Here is a 9,116-nt window from a genome sequence, read left to right on the forward strand (position 1 = left end):
TCTAAACTATTTATACTAGTGTGTTATATGGAAATGTAAGTTGTTTACACTTGTAACTGATAAAACACAACGTGAATAAACTAATAGCTGCTAAAATACAACGTCAAGAATTTGTTCATTAGTAATCGCATGTCATGTTAATTTGTTCTGTATACGTTCTTTGTATTATAAGTAGCTGACAATTTTGAATTCTTAAAAGATATGTTGTTTCCATAAAAATCTCCTTATTTTGTTTAAGAAATAAATCTTCCATAAATAAGTTAATTATTCAATTACTTTTATGCCCTTTAATATAAAATCTCTAAATGCCACATGTCACCCTTATACCCTTAGAACACTTCCTACACTTTGTAGGAAAAATGGACTTTGTAGCAAACTCTCACCCTTCTATATAATATAATAAATAAAAATGATTTAGAACACTTGGCATGTTGTGATGGAACCTCAAGGTGATTTGGGAGGGAATGCATATCTTTCATGTAAACTATTTTTATGTGGGATCCATATAAGTTCGGGTCATCCACTACTCAGGATATTGGATCCATATATAAGGTTATATCTCAATTATTGAGATCATATTCTCCACCTACTTTTCTCTCTAAACCCTAACCGACACACATCTTCATCTCTTTCTTGATTCCTCGGTTCATCAAACAAAATCAATGGTATATTTCAATGTTTAGATGTTTATGAATGTTCATATTTTAATCGAATTTACTAATGTTTTGTTTGTTTTTGTTTTCTTAACTTGGAAACCCTAACTACTCGATTTATTCAATTTGTGGTTCTTTGAACGACGATTCTTCAATCTTTAAGAAAGGTATGTTGAATCTTATAATGTTTATGTATTTGTACATGTTAATCCAAGTTAGTAATGGTTTGTTTGTTTTATTTTTTAAACTATAATCCTGATCCTCAATGTATGCAGTTTGTGCTACTTTTCACTCTGATTCTTCAATCTAAACCAAAGGTATGTGATCTTCCATTATTTTCATATTTTATTATTAACATTGTCTTAAATATGTGTTTTGTTGTTTTTTATTTAACATAAGTTCTTTGGATTTCGGTTCATACGCTTCTCTGTTCATCACCTAAAAACATGATCATCGATACATGTATTTTTTATTGTATTTGTGTATATGTTTTTTTATGTATTATGTTATATTAAGATTCAAGATTAAACAAAAATTCTGAAATATTTGGTTTTATTAACAATTAGGTTAGTTACCCGTATAATACGCGGTCTGAAATAATATGTTATGTAAATAGATGTTTTGAATAAAACTACATGGAGCAAAATAAGATTCAAATCACAAATCCTCTTTTGAAGAGCAAAATAAGCAATATTTTCTTTTATAAGACAATAATTACATGAATCCAAATTTTCAGACAAAAACTCAATACCAACTGTAACATAAATAACATAGCCAACTAGTGAGGCCCATGCAGAATGATGGACGATCTTTTCTTTGCTAACCATCTCTTCTAGCCATATAACCGCTTCATATGGTCTACCCATCAAGCAAAGACTCCTAATAACTCTACTAAAAGTATAGTATATGTCTCCTTAGTAGAAACACAACTCACTTGCCTACCCATTTTCTTCAAAAACACGAGAGCCCGCGTGGATCTGCTGTCACGACAAAGACCTTTAATTAACATGTTATATAATCTAACTGTTGGAACACAGTTGCCCTCCATCATATCTTCTTTAATAACCTTTTCGCCTCGTTAATCATACTTTGTTTGCATAAAGCTATCACTTTAGCTTCATAAATCAGCACTGTGGTTTAAACCCTTGGTCATGCATTTCTTGAACCACCCCTCTCTAAGAATCTAAGACCAAAATCCATCACTTTCTAGAAAAGTCCTTATATCAATACGCATTTATTTTTTTAATCAAATAATTCAATCATGAATGTCAATACGAGCAAGTCAAGTAAGAAAGCGATCCTAATCGCAGTGGGTATCTATCTAGGTCTAATCTAAAACTAAAAAAATGAACCAATTCCACTACTTACATTCATACCAGATCTCAAACATATAACAATTCACACTCATCAATACTCCAGTCGATCATCAAACAACATACTCCAACGTTTAATTGCAAACTAAATCAACCAAAATTTACCCTTTGCAGCAGTCATTACATCAATATACAGTCATCAATTTCTCTAAATAAAATAAAATAAAATAAACCAATCACAAACGTCACTATCCTAACAAAGATATAAAAATATAGATAGATTTAAGTTAAAAGTTAAACCTAACATTTATAATGTAGTATTTAAACATATTGATGTTTTATTGAATCAGACATTACAAAATAAAGTATTTGAGTTTTATTTTAAAAATGTTACCAATTCAAATGAATCTATTTTTACCACTTACAAAACTTATTAAAAACGTTACATGAACAAATCCAAATAAGTAAATAATTTTTGAAGAATCATCAAATTTTGGGATCAAGTTATGTTATTTTATAGCGTTTTATTAAATTAACAAATTGCTTCTATTTATGGAATTCCATTAAATTGCTAAATGATATTAAGCAAAACAAATTAATCAAGATACTTTTTGTCTTTTAAGTTTATTTATTTATTTGGTTACATATTTTTTAAAATCAATTACAATCTCTTAATCTATTGTCATGATAGTTTTTTAGGAGTCATGTTAAAGATAACAATATTAATCAATTTTAATTCGACATATTATAATATATGATTTTTCAATTCAATCTAATTTCCATACTATAATTTAGTAACATGTGGGTGCTATATGGTGTTGTTTTTTATGCATTGGGAGTTTTTCAAAAATAAAGTTGATTTTACATTTCTAAACCAAAGGTTTTTATTTTTGTATTTCAATCCATTGATTTTTTTTACTTTTAACACAAAGGTTTTCATCTTATTAATTTTAACCACAACACTTTTCATTTTCAACTTTTGTCCCCACACTTTTCATCTTTAGCAAGTTTTTCGTTTTAAATTTTGTGAGTTAACACGCCACAACGTGTGTGTGGGGTTCAACGTTTTTTTGTCTGGTTTTACTTTCTTTTTGTAATTTTATTTTTACAGGCTTTTGCGCTGTTGGTGGTCGCTGACAGTGTGTGGCATTGGTGCAACTTGGCACGGTTTTACAAACGTTTTTAACGTATTAAGTTTTTTACTAATAGTTTGTTTTGAGTTTACCCCTGTACTTCCTTTACTTAGAAAAACTAACTTTTTACGTGCATATATTTATGTATGTGTCGGTATAAAATCGATTTGTTCTACATATCGACGTAAACTTTTTCTGGAAACGAGTCAGGTCAAATACAATATATATTTTTTTTAAAAACATTGTTATGTGCATATTTTATGTACGTTTTGGTATAAATTCGAGTTGGTCTACGATTGGACGTTAATTCTTTTGGGAAATGAGTTAGGTCAAATATATTATGTTGCCGTTCTTATTTTATGGATGTTTCGTAAATTTTGTTTCCAACCGAGTTGAGTCAAATTGTGGTTTCTTATTTTTTTCAAAAGCTTTAATTAATCCCTTTTGATTAAACGTGTCAGTTTTTCCTTTATACCCGTTATGTTTTCTATGTATGAGTTGGATTACATATAATACGTTATGATTATACGATATAAACTCGATTTACTTTACGTTTTGATCCAATCACAATGCTTATATAGGTTACATTGAGTTTAATCGGATACTTCGAAACACACATTTTCATATGATTAACGCATCGCATAACGTTTGAATTAATTCATTCGATGTTTACGATGTACACGCGCCACAACGTGCGCGGCTCTTATTGCTAGTTTAATGTTAAATAAGAAGCATTATGTAAAATCTTTATATATTTGATAGATTTTATGTTATATTGTATTTAAATACGTATATGCACAAATTATTATGTCTACAAACCACATACAGATTTTTGTCATTTTCTTACCAGTACCGCTTTTAGTAACATTGACGATGCTTGGGAGATAATGGAGGTAACGTTATTTCTTTTAATTTTAATTCAATCTATTTATAAATAAACCTAATAGAATTGTTTCTGATGATTATAGCCAAAATATGTGATTGTGTTGGGTACTGACAAGGCCATTGAAAAAGGTTTTGGTTGGCACTATATGTGGTGCCCTGCATGTACACTCGAGGTGGAATTGGATACATTTGAAGTGTTTGCACCAGATGGTTTTGTTGATTTTAGGTTCTTTGATGAATATGTGTGCTTTAATAAGAATTGTCATGAACAGATTCTTGAGCCTCTACCTGGGTTTAAGATCAAGATTCAAGTTGAGGACACCAGTGATTTGATATTACTTATCTTATGTCATTGTTCAGGCTTCTCAGATTATTAGAAAATCTCCAAAGCAGTTGCTAGAAGAGAACACATTGGTTGTATGTATTTTTTAAATACATTTACTTTTTTATTTTTTACTTTAATAATATTAATTTAAAATTTTAATATTTAACAGTTTATTACAGTGTTTACAGGAAAGTGATAGCATGACATCTTCAGATTAACTAAACTCATTGATTGGAAAACTTTTTTGATTTTAAGATTGACGTTACCGACTATAATTTGAAACATTTAGATAAGTGTATTGGATTACCCATAAATCTGATAATGAATCTATTATTTAAAAATAAGTTTAAGATTTGACATGTAATTATAACATTTCAAAGAATTTATATATATCATTTTATTAAAATATTATTTTTATACTAATTTGCATTTCAATGATAACAATCTAAACTTTTGTTTACGTATTTACAGGAACATAAACATGAATCTCTTAAACGAAATCTTTATGAAGTCTTTGACACTGATTCCTTTTTAGCATGCTCTTCAACCAAGCATTGGATTAGTGATGAAAAAGACGACGTGGATTTTACCTGAAGTTGCGGCTTTTATGATTCAAAAAATTTATATATTATTTGTTTAATTCACGTTATTAATAACATTTTTCATTCGTATCATTTTTAAATTGTTTCGAAGATGTATTATTTATTCTAAATCATTGTAATTCTATTGTTTGATTTAGTTTTGTTTCTTTCTCATTAGACTTTCAACAATAGAAATAATTATGATCAAGATAAATTGATATTTACTTCATTAATTAATTTTAATGGTATTTAGATAAACATATAATAAATTCTCATTATAGTATTGAAAACGAAATTTAGTTAAAAATTGTTTTTTTTTTTATAAATTTAGAATATCCGGGTTATTATGTTGATTGGTCTTAATTACCTCCTAAAATTGGTTAATTACCATCTTCATTTATATTAAAAGAAAAATCTCACCAAAGTTTTCCATCGATCTATTTTGATTATTTGTGTTATGCATAAGGTTTTGCTCAGCTTCTAAACCTCATGTGGTTTTATTTTTCTGAATCCATTTTGTTTTCCTTCTGGGCATGTTCAATATTTTTTATAATCATGTAATAACTCATTTTGTTATACCTACATGTTATTGAATATAGTTGTTCTTAGTGAATTTCGAAGTTAGTACTGAAGAACCTTCTTATCCAATCTTTTGTTCAGCTACTCAGAATTTCAACAATAGTTCAACCCCCTTATCTACCAATGGTCGATATTCTATCAAGATTTATATGTTGATGTGTTAAACAGTATCAAAGTTTCTGGATTACTAAACCATATCTTAGTTTTAATGTTGGGTGTTCCAGTAATGCTTTTGAGAAACATTGATGAACATAATGGTTTATGTAATGGTACGCGTCTTCAAATCACACGTCTTGTAAACGGGTTATCAAATACGTTGTTAACCTTTAATTAATATACCATATTCTTCACGCATTATTCATTTTTTAAGATATATATACTGTTGTGTTTAATAAAACTTAAATATCCGAACCCGTGAGTATTCACGGGTGATAACCTAGTAAAAATAAAATAAAAAGTGAGAATTTTAAATGGGTGGTAAGAGGACATCTATACTATATAATAAAAGAAACCTGATTTTGGACACGTGTCATTCATTGAAGATGTCTACATTTGTAATTTCCTACTTTTTCATACTTAATATTATTATTTACCAAAGTGACACTTTTTTATTTAGTTTACCCTTATCTCTTATTTTATGAAAAAAAATATCCATTATTCTATCTTTTATTTTCATATTGCATTTTTTTAAATTTAGTTTGTACTTATCTTTTCAATGGGACATAAGTAAAATTATTGGGTTTCACATTTGTAACTAGTTATTTTTTTTATTAAGATACCATCGTTCTATTTGCTCATGTTCAAAATGATCAGAAAAAAAACTCAGTTATTTTTGTTTCTAGGAAATCATAATCATTTTATTTGATTCAATCATTCTAGAAGTTTTAAAACTAAAATATAATCTATCATAATCAAATTCACATTTCAAAACCCTCAAAATTCAACCATTCAATAATCACAATTACTCACACGTATAAGCCCATATATAATTTAACCTACTTTTAATAAAGGATTCCAATTAATTCTACATTAAATTCATAAAGACTTTTTTTTATACACTTAATTTCATATATAATCTAATCTAACTTTTAATAATGTATATATATGTGGACGCTCGGATGGCAAAAGTGAAATTGCACTAATTTTAACGTCATTTCACTAAATTTGTGAAAATAACGTTAAAAGCGGCGGACGGTTAATCATGCATCATCATCATGTGGTGGCGTTGATAGCAGAAAGACAAAAGGGAACATGCACTAATCGGTCTTTGTCTCGATTGTTGAGTGTTATGTGCCTTATGTCCAAAGCTTGATGCAAAACTACTATCGAATCGGGGGTCTTACTGAAAGCAGCCTCTACATCTTACTCTTCTCAGACCCTACCTTAGCTTTGCTATTTCTGGGATTTACTGAGTATGATGATGATGGTGATTTAGTATATATAATTAGATTTATTCAACCCGTATAATATACGGGGTTTATAAAGATATAATTTTTTTATTATTTAGTTTATAAAATTACATTTATTCAACCGTGTAATATACAAGGTTTTAAAATTACATTTATTTAACCTGTGTAATACACAGTGTTTTTAAAGATATAACTTTTTTTTATTATTTAGTATATATAATTAGATTTATTCAACCCGTACAATACACGGGTTTTTATTATTTAGTATATAAAATTACATTTATTCAGTACAATATATGAAGTTCTTAGAGATATAATTTTTATTATTTAATATATTAAATTACATTTGTTCAACCTGTGTAATAAACGAGATTTTTAAAGAATAATTGTTTTAATTTAGTATATAAAATTACATTTATTCAACCCGTGTAATACACGGGGTTCTAACCTAGTTATTACATATATAATTGAAGAATTTCTCAGCTACAATAGAAATTAAAGTAACTTGTAGGTGACTCACAAACATAATCACATCCATTCACGTGAATACAAGAATATATGAAACTTTTTTAATGTATGAATAGCATGTACAAGATATATTAAATATTATACAAGCGTCACATATTTTATCCGTCAATTATCCCTATTATAGAATCAAGAGTAAATTATGTTTTTGGCCCCTGTGGTATACTCAGTTTAACTATTTTAGACCAAAAGGGAATCTTTTAACAAATCAAGCCCCAACATTTAATTTTATAGCGGTTTCAGCCCCTGAATCTAACATCATCCATATGAGACGTTAAAACTTAATCAAACAAGGGGCATTTATGTAATTTGATCTCTTGTTTACATAAACAAAGTTATTATATTAATATATTGAATTGAATTAGGGCCCACCACTTTTATACTGCCATACCGCCTCCTTCGTCTTGTTCGTTGAACCAGCCAATCACCATCCACCCTCAACTCGCCGGTCACCATCATCGACCTCCACCGTCATCACGCGGGGCTGTCGTCAGCCACCACCATCCCTCTGTTGATTGTTCCAACTTTCATGATATAATCTTTAGGTAAAAGTAGCAATTAAAAGTGGTGGAACCATTAACTTAGGCTTCTTTCTTTAATTTTTGCCACTTGTCATTTATTAGGACTACTTTTGTCATGTGTCATATTTTGAGTATTTCTACATTTTATTAACCCTTTTATTTATTGATTAATAATAATAATAATAATAATAATAATAATAATAATAATTAATAATTGATTGTTGATTGATTGATTTAATTAATTTTAAATTTTTAGTAAGAAATTGTTTTTCTTCAAAAAATTTAGGTATTTTGTAAACTAGTCAACATTTAGATTTAATTAATTCATTTACTGCAAGTAAATGATAAATCAGTTAATTACCTAAATTCAATTATGTATATCTTTAAATGTGTATCTCAAGGTATTATGATACATGCAAGTATTGCAGTAACACTCTTAGTTGAAAAATCATTAGTTCATTACAATCTTGATCACTTAAGTGTGAGATCTTGGGTTCAAGTCTTACGAAAAAACAAAATATTCATTGTTAAAAAACAACATACGTAGAGTTTTTTTTTTTTTTTTTTTTTTTCAAAAGGGTGCAGTGATTTGGTGGCGATAACCATGGAGTCCCCGTATTTAACAAGGAAGAAGATAGGATGGTTAGGGGATTTTTTAGTATTTCTTTATTTTTTTATAAAAGAACCCATTTTGATAAATACTTTTGAAACAAGTCATTTTGATAAATAATTTTGTCAACTACATCCTTTTATAAAAACAAAACCTCGTCAAATGTACACCAAAAGTTGTATAGTTTAACTCGGTAATATTATAGATATACTTGAGACTAATAAAATGATTAAAAAAATACAGGTGCTTGAAAAATACGTGGAGGTATACTTTTATACTTTTTTTTAAATTTTATTTAATTGTTTTTCAAAGATATACTTTTAGAAACATACTTTATAAGTAAAAAAGTTTTTTTTTACATGGAGGTTATAAAAGATTGCTTTTTGATGAGTTTAGCCAGCTATATATTGCATTTTATATAAACAGGCATTTAAATTTTATGATATATCAGTATACCTTTTATTTTACCATTATTACATGTAACAATATGTAATTTCGCTGATGAGATATTTGGTAAAAAAAATTGAATTATAGTGTTTTTAATGTACAATCCCGTGTAATACACGGGTTTCTAACCTAGTC

General features: G+C 28.0%; 1 long non-coding RNA gene across 1 annotated transcript; it reads left to right on the forward strand.

The window, feature by feature from the left end:
* The first annotated feature begins 578 nt into the window (after window positions 1–578).
* Window positions 579–5,001, forward strand: LOC110925569. Its single transcript, XR_004872216.1, has 3 exons — window positions 579–665; window positions 817–820; window positions 929–5,001. It is a non-coding gene; the product is annotated as an uncharacterized LOC110925569 (long non-coding RNA).
* The last annotated feature ends 4,115 nt before the right edge of the window (window positions 5,002–9,116 follow it).

This window comes from Helianthus annuus, chromosome 11 (genome assembly GCF_002127325.2).
Source record: "Helianthus annuus cultivar XRQ/B chromosome 11, HanXRQr2.0-SUNRISE, whole genome shotgun sequence".
In the NCBI taxonomy this organism is placed as follows: domain Eukaryota; kingdom Viridiplantae; phylum Streptophyta; class Magnoliopsida; order Asterales; family Asteraceae; genus Helianthus; species Helianthus annuus.